This window comes from Etheostoma spectabile, unplaced genomic scaffold (genome assembly GCF_008692095.1).
Source record: "Etheostoma spectabile isolate EspeVRDwgs_2016 unplaced genomic scaffold, UIUC_Espe_1.0 scaffold433, whole genome shotgun sequence".
Taxonomy (NCBI): domain Eukaryota; kingdom Metazoa; phylum Chordata; class Actinopteri; order Perciformes; family Percidae; genus Etheostoma; species Etheostoma spectabile.
In genome coordinates, this window is record NW_022605608.1 from 158,068 (window position 1) to 167,441 (window position 9,374).

The 9,374-nt window shown below is 43.4% G+C and overlaps 1 long non-coding RNA gene across 1 annotated transcript in view; it reads right to left on the bottom strand.

The window, feature by feature from the left end:
• The window catches only part of LOC116686664 (uncharacterized), a 7,938-nt gene extending 7,661 nt beyond the window's left edge, over positions 1 to 277 (bottom strand). Inside the window, exon 1 of the long non-coding RNA XR_004331319.1 lies at positions 211 to 277. This is a non-coding gene — a long non-coding RNA (uncharacterized LOC116686664). The remainder of the gene's footprint in view (positions 1 to 210) is intronic.
• Between the last annotated feature and the right edge of the window lie 9,097 nt (positions 278 to 9,374).

Here is a 9,374-nt window from a genome sequence, read left to right on the forward strand (position 1 = left end):
TAACAGACAAAGCAATAGTGAGAAAAAAATACCCTCATTAAATCCTTGCCCCACAGCGCAATTAAAACAATCAGCGCCACTATAAGGAGCTGCATGGCTTTTACACCGTGAGCACCGCTAAAAACTGCCCTGTCATCGCTTGTCTGGGCAGACTGTGCACATCAAATACTTGCCTCCCGCAGTCCTGCTGTGCATGGCGTGATTACATACCTCAGATATCTCTGCAAACTGAGCATTTGCCTGGCAGCACTTGTCAGCCATCTCCACAGCAACCTCGGTAGTTATCCACAAAGGCCCGGTACCTCCAAGCTGACTCGCCTACAGGCACACGTTAAAGCACAGATTAGATTCATTCCTTTAAGAAAAGATCGATTTTACTAGTCTGCGATTGCCACTGGATACTTTGCGTGTCACAGTATGCTGTGCTCAGACATGAGTCAGCAATACTGTATTCATGAGGAATTAATGCAATTGAAGGTGATTCAATGTTTGTTCACGTGTCTATATATAAATCCATGTATGTAGTGTGTTATCATCTTTTTTCATCCACAGCAAAACTGGAGGTAGATTCAGCGACCTCCTATAAAGCGTTTTGTTCTCCTTATGCCTATAATGTGGTGAAGCGAGGCTTTTATCTGGCCAGGGGATGACTCCAGTCAGTCTACTCACATGCGCACTGCAAGATCCACCGAGCATACTAACAGCCACCTTTTGCCACTGAAAGTGCCCTTCTTTTTCGACGTCGTTTACGATCAAGGCATGACATTAAGAGCTATAATTACTTTCTGAAAGTTTGTGACTTTGATGATGTTATTGTGGGTGGTCTTCTTATCCAAAAGAAGGTTTAATCAGATGAAGGGATTGCTTATCCTCATGTAGAACTAAACACTCATACTGCAGTTAAACAACCGCTCAACGCGTTTCAAATCAAGCTAATTTCAGCAACATTCACCAGCATATCAGCCCAGCAGTTACTTGTGTACCACTGCTCTCACATTATCGTGTTTACTTTCTTGGCACACATTTTTCTCCTGCGTTCAGGTTAGATCACAAAGAAGAGGAAAAAACTGTTTTTTGTTGCTTTGTTGTTATATTTGTCATTTTTTTCCTGAGCGTGGTTGATTATGTTTATGTTAATATAATTACACAATATAAACGGTATTACTTGGTACGCTTGTGTGTGACACATTTATTCATGCAGAAGGAAGACATAACATAGGCAAAAAAAATTCACATACACAACTTGCAGTTAAGACATGAACATTTCGTTTCTTAGTTTCCCTAGTGAAGCTAATAAAAAGTAATCATCCCATACCAGCTTCTGGAAGAGGTCGCCCACCACACTGCTGGTGGCCCAGTCCTGGACCGGGGCAGCAGAGCGTCAAAGAAGTCCTTGTGGATCTCATGAAGCTCTGGACATTGAAGAAGATGGTCTCTATCTGCTGGATGGTCAGCATGGTTGGAGTTGTAGCTGCGGCCCCAGAGGCTTCATGGGTGGATAAATAACACAGTCCATATGAAAGCACAGTACTGACTGTACTGTAAGAAATAATAATTCATTCAGGCTTATCTTCAACATAACCTGTGCCAGTAAGTAGAAATATAGCACAGGTTAGTTTTTCTTTTTTATCTTTGTTTTATAGAAAGAAGCCTTTTCACAAACACAACAGGGTCAAAAAAAGTTTGGAGATCTGCTGAAATAAGCTAAATTGCATTATGCTATGAGCACATGTACTTTTTTGAAATGACAATGTTTGTGTGTGAATGTAACAAGATAAAGTAAGCCTTACTCACTGTAACCACAAGTGGCAATTACAGGATAATGCAAATGCAAAAATGTAGCGCAACACACTGTAGCACAGCAGAGAGGAATCTGTGACCTGACTCAGTAATGTCAGCAACACAACAGTAACTAACACAGCATTATCTAGCTTAAGTTTGCTAACATAGCTAACATAATTTATTGTGTATTAAGGGTTTGTTTTATGACCTGTTTTTAGGAAGAATGTGTTATTTCTTCTTTCAAAGTTAGTTTTACAAACTGCCTCAGTAATGTTAGTTACACAGCAATAGCATAAAGACGTTAGCTAACATAAGCTACGTCTTACCAGACCAAGGCGTAGCCAGAAAACATTTAGCAAGGGTGTGTTTTTTCAGTTATGAATTTACGAGGAAAACAAGTTATATCTTGTTCTTGTAGAGTTAGACCCAGTAATGCCATTCACACTGCAGTAGCTAGCATTACCTGTTAACACATTAGCTAACTTTAGCCACCATGAATCTACCAAATTAAATTTTTATGTGTAAGAAGTTGCCTTCTTACACAAAAATCTGTATACACATAAATATGTATATGTGTACACACACACACACACACCCACACACACACACACACACACACTATTAAAGGCAATACAATTAAGATGCTGCTAAACCATCAGTTGTTTCAATCATTCTCTCTGTCCTTTATCTTGCAGCCAACTCAGAAATTATTTGTGTGGTGGTAGTGTGCGTGTGTGTTATAAATTAAGACATACTATCAGTAGGCCTCCAGGTGGCTGAGTAGTCTCCTCACTGGCCAGGATTCCTGACAGAACCACTTCTCAGCCCCTTCTCTGATCCGACTCCACCTGCACAAACATGGTGTAGAGAGAAAAGTATTTTCAACATGAGAAAAGATAGTTTTCACACAGAGGCTCACGATGAAAATATGATAAGCAAATGTAAATGGCTTTGACCCAACAAACCACCACACACCTCTGCAAACCCCTGGCTGCAGATATGTTGTTGTGGGATTAAGGACCAGATTTGATAAACTCTGTAGGAGTTTTACATTCCAAGAAACACTTTTCCGAGACTCCTAGCATCTAATGTGTTTCTAGTCTAGAGTTGTTATTCCAAACAGGTCAAAGCCATCAGTCATCCTGGTGCAGGCTATCATGCAGTAAGGTTGTCCATGCGATGCCATTATATTAGCGAGGTTTTTAAAAGCTGCACACGACTAAGCCCCCCACCCCCCACCCTCCATCATGTTTAGGCTTTGAAGATCACCAAGTGTACACATCAGAGGATAGGAATACCACAGATAGGACAGAACTGGGCACAGGGGGAGGGGAGTGGGTCCCTTTTAAACATCTGTTCGCCCACATGTTTGCTGAGCTTTATGGAGTTTGTCAGCAATGCCCTGCTTCATCCTAAAAAGCACTCCCATCTGGGAGCGATATTGTAACTGTGTATTCTATTGTTGGCTTCTGGATGCCTTAGCTGATTGAATGCGTGGCTGAAGGGCATTTCTTTGTAGCTTTCTAATGGGCACATCACTGATTTTATACATGAAGTCCAGTTACTCGTGATGAAGAGCACTACTTAGCCTGTGAAAAAAGTTTGTGTAATGTCACCAAAGTCTCAGAAAAGAACCCAAATGATGTCGTCATTTGAGGAAGTGGAATACTAAATCACCAAAGTGACAATTTAGAGGAGATTTGAATTATTCTCTGTATTGTATAATATTTACTTGGTCAGGCATAGGATTCAACTCAGGAAACGTCTAGTCACATGTCAGCTTCTTTAAAAGTGATTTAGTTTTACACTTATGCATTTCTTAATAATATTAATTTGACAGATTGTGTGATTACTAAACAATCTCGCCGGAGATCTAGTGGTTTGTTTAATGGCCCACAACATAAAGGAAAGCGGTTTTTATAGTGCAAACTGACAGAAATACATTTTTGAGAGTATCTAAGTGTCTCCAGCATGTTTCTCACTTTTATGCACATGCAGCAACACCACACAGGAGTAAAATAACCATAAGCATATCCTCTAAGCAACAGGAAGAAAGGGGTTATGGGAATGTTGGCGTAATTCAGAGAAACACCTCAGCAAAGCATTGAAACTGGCATGGGGGAATTTGGTGCCATTTATTTAAATAATTATATTAAGCAATGCAAATAACCTGAAATTAACTTGGGGCTTCAACATAATATGCCTGTCCTTTTGAGGAAGCATGTATGGATTGATTTGCACTTTTACAATAAAAAGGAGGGTTGGTAGGAGTTGTCCCAGTAACATTACGCCAGTGTGGACTCAGGGAGCCGGAGGACTGGTGTCAGGCTGCTCCGGCTCTGAGAGCAGAGTCGTGGCGAGGAGGACGGGGATCCGGAGAGGAAAGCGTGTCGTGACGAGGCTGGTGCTCGTCTGGGTGCTCCAGGTCATAGCCATAAGATGGAAGGGTCTCGTTGTAGGGAGCCTCGTGGGAAAAAAAAAGGACAATATCACATGGGGTCATTGAAATGGTTAGTTGTGTAGTAAATGCTGAGAACCAGATGTACTAACGCTTTCGCGCCCACTTCAGCTTTTGTTTCGCATAGAGAGATGGAGGGGAAGCGTAAAGCGCGCCTAATTATGTATTCCGTGGTATGTACAAAAACCTCCGGTGACAGCATGCCTCTATTTTGCGGAGAAACTTCTCCCCCTCTAAAAGCAGGGGTAAACAAGCGGGTTTCCTGGCATATGCTCCTGGTGAAATTGTAGCAGTAATCCGAGTAAGATGATGACAGGCCAGGAGACGAGCTGAAAGGATTTTTGCCACAAGGATCCCACCTTTTCAGGTAAATCATTAAGCGTTGCAGATTAGGCAGCCATGCAATATTACAGTTACTGGAAAAAAATCAAAGATGACACTGAATCTCTGATTCAGCATTCACATTCCATTCCAACAGTTGTTAAACTCCTCGCTATATTAGATAAAAACATACAATATTGGCATCAGGACATTTCAAAACAATTTCAATTCAATTTATTTATAGTATCAATTCCTAACAAGAGTTATCTCGAGACACTTTCATAGTCACAGTCATAGCATCAGCGTGGGAATATCGCAGTCTGCAGTCAGCAGGCATGGCACATCATAGCAAGCACTTATCACTTTGGTACAGCGCACATACGTTTCTCTCAGCACCTGTGTCACCTCAAGACCTCAGGAGGGACCCAAATGATGCCTCCCCAGGAACCCAACCCCAGCCTGCGAGGAAACGAAATAAATGGCCCAAGATGAGCGACAACAAAGAATGGTTCCAACTAGACAAAGATCTTGACAAAGTACTACAAACAACACTAGCAGGGACAGCTGAGCAGAAAGTCGTTACTCTTACAACAATAACCTATAACCTGGCAAGTGAGCGGTTTGGAGTTCGGGAGATGAAAGTCAACATCAAGCCTGCATACCAGCCAAGTAGAAGAGAAAGGGAAATTCATCGTCTGAGGGGAGAAATCAAGACTCTAACCAAGCAATTCAAAAGAGCCCTGTTGAGAAAGGGAAGGAATCAAGGATCTGACTAGTCAACTCGGAATCGCCTCTGCAGACTCCGAAGAGCAGAAAGAACGCTGAAGAAGAGGAAGAATAGGGAGAACAAAAGATCCCAGTTCACCAAACACCCTTCCAATTCACCAAAACATTGCTGGGTGAAGCAAAATCTGGAAGACTGACCAGCCCAAGAGAAGATGTGGAGGCGTTCTTGAGGGAGCCCATAATGACGTTCCCGAAACCAGGCCTGGATGCCAACCCAAGCATCAAGAGTACAAAGACCCCAGAAAAGAGTTAACATCAGTGAACCATCCTGGAAGAAGTCAAGAGGCAGGAAAAGGCTAGAACAGGATCTGCTCCGGCCCAAGTGGTATACCCTACAAAGTGTATAGAAATGCCCAATGTCCTTCGGAAGTTGTGGAAGTTGTTCAGGAGGATCTGGAAAAAGGGCATCATTCGTCAACTGGAAGAAAGCGGAGGGCTGTCTTGTGCCAAAGGAGGAGAACTCCTCAACCATTGACCAATTTAGAACTATCTCACTGCTAAGCGTAGAAGGAAAAATCTTTTTTCCGGTACTGGCCAAGAGGATGACCTCGTACATGACAGAGAATGGATACATTAACACTGCTATCCAGAAAGGTGGAATTCCAGGCTTCTCTGGATGCCTGGAACACACCGGAGTTCTGAGTCAGATGATCCGTGAGGCTAAATCCAGCAAAGGCAACCTGACTGTTGTCTGGTTGGATTTGGCCAATGCCTATGGATCCATCCCTCACGTTCTCATCCATGCAGCGTTAGCTCACTACCACATCCCTCAGCACATCAAGGGAATAATCACCAGTTACTTTAGAGGAATCCAGCTACGTTTCAAGACGGAACATTTTACAACTCAGTGGCAAAGCCTGGAAAAGGGTACATAACTGGTTGCACAATTTCCCCATTCTTTTGTCATGGAATGAACCTCCTAATAACAGCTGCGGAGAAGGAAGCCGGGGTCCAAGAATGGAGTCAGGCATCCGACAACACGCAATAAGAGGTTACATGGACGACCTCACTGTGACAACCACTACCCATGTGGAGGCAAGGTGGGTGCTAACTGCTCTGGACCACATGGCGACGTGGGCCAGAATGAAGTTTAAGCCAAAGAAATCCAGAAGAATGGTGATCAGAAACGGGAAGTTGACAAACAGATTCAAGCTGCATGTGCAAGAGGAAGTGATTCCATCGATAGAGGAGAATCCAATCAAATGTCTAGGAAGGTGGTATGATAACTCACTTTCAGACAGGAACAGCATAGCCAGTACGGAAAAGCAGTTGGAGGAGTGGCTGAGGAGGATCGAAAAATCAGGGCTTCCTGGGAAGTTTAAAGCTTGGCTCTATCAACACGGACTGTTGCCAAGGCTCATGTGGATCCTGACTGTGTATGAGGTCCCAATGACATGCGTTGAAGGAATGGAAAGAAAGATCAATAAGTATCTTCGAAAGTGGTTGGGAATCCCTCCAAGCTTCACTGCAGTAGGACTGTATATAAGATCACGACAGCTTCAACTCCCCTGTATCCGTGGTAGGGAATTCAAAGTTGCAAAGTGCAGAGTTGTAAGACGTACAGAGACTCCCAGGATGAACAAGTCAGACATGCAGGTGTCATTACAAGATCAGGACGCCAAGGGCAGCTGATTCATCTGTTGCACAGGCTGAGAGCATGTTGAGGTGCGTATGTCGTTGGAGCACATGCACGGCGGAAAGGGTCTTGGAACCTCCAGTTCCAACAGTGGAGGAAGGCAGGAAAGAGTGATAGAAGAGCCATGATCAAGAAGAGGTACGAAAACTGGAAGAGGAAAGACGAAGGTCAAGGGCAGTGGAATTGGCCTCCCAGGAGCCTGGACAGGTGGGATCTTCCTGAGAGGAAGGTCACCTGGCGGACCTATGGAGACTGGAGCCATTCCGCATCTCCTTCCTGCTGAGATCTGTGTATGATGCACTCCCAACCCCAACAAACCTGCACAAGTGGGGCATGAGGAGGACCACTGTGCAGGCTTTGGGTGAGAGGGGCACATGGCACACATCCTGTCCGGTGTAAAAAGCACTCACCCAAGGAGTAGTAAGATGGCGCCATGACAAGGTGCTCATGACACTCGCTACACACTTAGAGCAGGAGAGGAAAAGAAACGCCAAACATTTAGGAAAACAACATCTATCCAGTTTATAAAAGAAGGGAAAAGCCACCAGCTACAGCTAAAACAAGAACCTCTGCTAAAAAGGCCCAATCGTGGGAAATGAAGGTTGACCTGGGAGGAAGGCTGCAGTTCCCCCAGGTTGCCCAGACAACCCTGAGGCCGGATGTGGTACTGTGGTCTGAAGGGGGGAAAAAAGATCATCCTCATAGAACTTACAGTCCCATGGGAAGAGGGCTGTGAACAGGCCTTTGAAGGAAGAGCTCCAAATACCAAGACCTTCTGCATGACTGCAGGGGGAAAGGGTGGCAGGCTGTAGAGGATTTCCCGCTCAGTCAGTGTGGAGAATGCTCACAGCCATTGGAATGACCGGGAAAGAGAAAAAGGCAGCAGCTCGCAGGATGGGGGAGGCAGCGGAAAAAGCCTCTTGCTGGTTATGGAATAGGACGTGGAGGAGTGAGCTGAAGCCAGAGAGGAAAGACATAGAGGCCAGCAGTGACTTGGACCACCTAGCTCGAGCCCACCCATCGGGAGGGTGTGTGTGGTTAAGGGTCGAAACACCCAATGAACGATGGGTACCACCTGAGACATCAACCCACCTGGCCAAGGTACATCAGTTAGGGTGAATGAAGATAAGAAGCATTTTCGGATGTATTTGTAATCTTTCCCTACCACTAATGCCAAAATAACACGCATCAAGCAGGATTTATTTGACATCGGGCATTCAATTGCGCCATCAAATGTGCGCAATTTGTGGTATAAGGGGCGGAGAAGGGCGCTGATTCACCGATGAACTGGAGGTTTGGTAAATACAACGTAAGCTGATGTATCACAGCGTGCGCTTTCTGGGGGTTGCCCGTTGCGCTGATAACGGTAAATTCCCAAATGTACGTTCATCTGGCCCTCAGAAACATCATGGTTAATGCAGCAAACTGAAACATCATTTTTCTTTTGGTATTCTAATACAATGGTAAACAAAGCTATTTAGAAAGTGATTGAAACATTGTGAAATTCATTGTTAATGCTTTTATCGTTTCAGTTGATATGACTCGTGCACTGCAGTGCATGTTTAAAGTGCTTTGCCTGTGGTATTGTGGCTTGTACCTTTCTCAAGAACCATTTTATCCCAAACTAATTTCAAAAAAAGCCCCCAACGCAACCTCACTGTATACTTCTGACTTATTGTTTACTTAAAACATTGTACTACTACATTTACTTGACAGAGAATTGTTACTGGTAACGTAAGATTCAGATTTTACTCCGAAAAATATAACAATTAATATATGATGCGTTATTAATCATTAAACTAACCAGCATTATATCAGAGTTGAAAGCTCCGCAAACAGGCGTTAAGTCGATTTAAGTACATATTGCTGATAAAAATGAATGCAGGACTTGTACTGTTCGGTAGCAATTGTTTGAGCATACTATTAATAGTCTTTCGTAAAATCTGTTTTGAGTTCTTCTACCACTGACGATACCAACATCAACAACTCAAAACGTTTTCAAAGCCCAGTTTTAGTTGAAAACAAGTCATTGCAATTTACTCAACTTTTAGTCTAACTGTTTTCTCCCGGAATATTGTAAAACTATTTGTTACTTTAGGTTTATTCCTGTGCTTGTTCCTGTGTCCTATTAGATTATATTGAACATTTCAGTTAATAAGGGATGTTTACATGCTACATAATCCTAAATAAATGTGTTGTATCAAATTACTTTGACCTAAGTGACAGATATACGCAGTATTCTTGCACTGAAGTACTGTAGGTACTGTCAGTAATGATAGGCTCTTGAAGAAGAGTGTGTACATAATATACCAGCCCCTGAGAGTGACAGGAACAAGGGGTAAGTGGGGGCCTATAGTTCATTTTTGAACCCAGGGGCCCCATGTTTGTTAA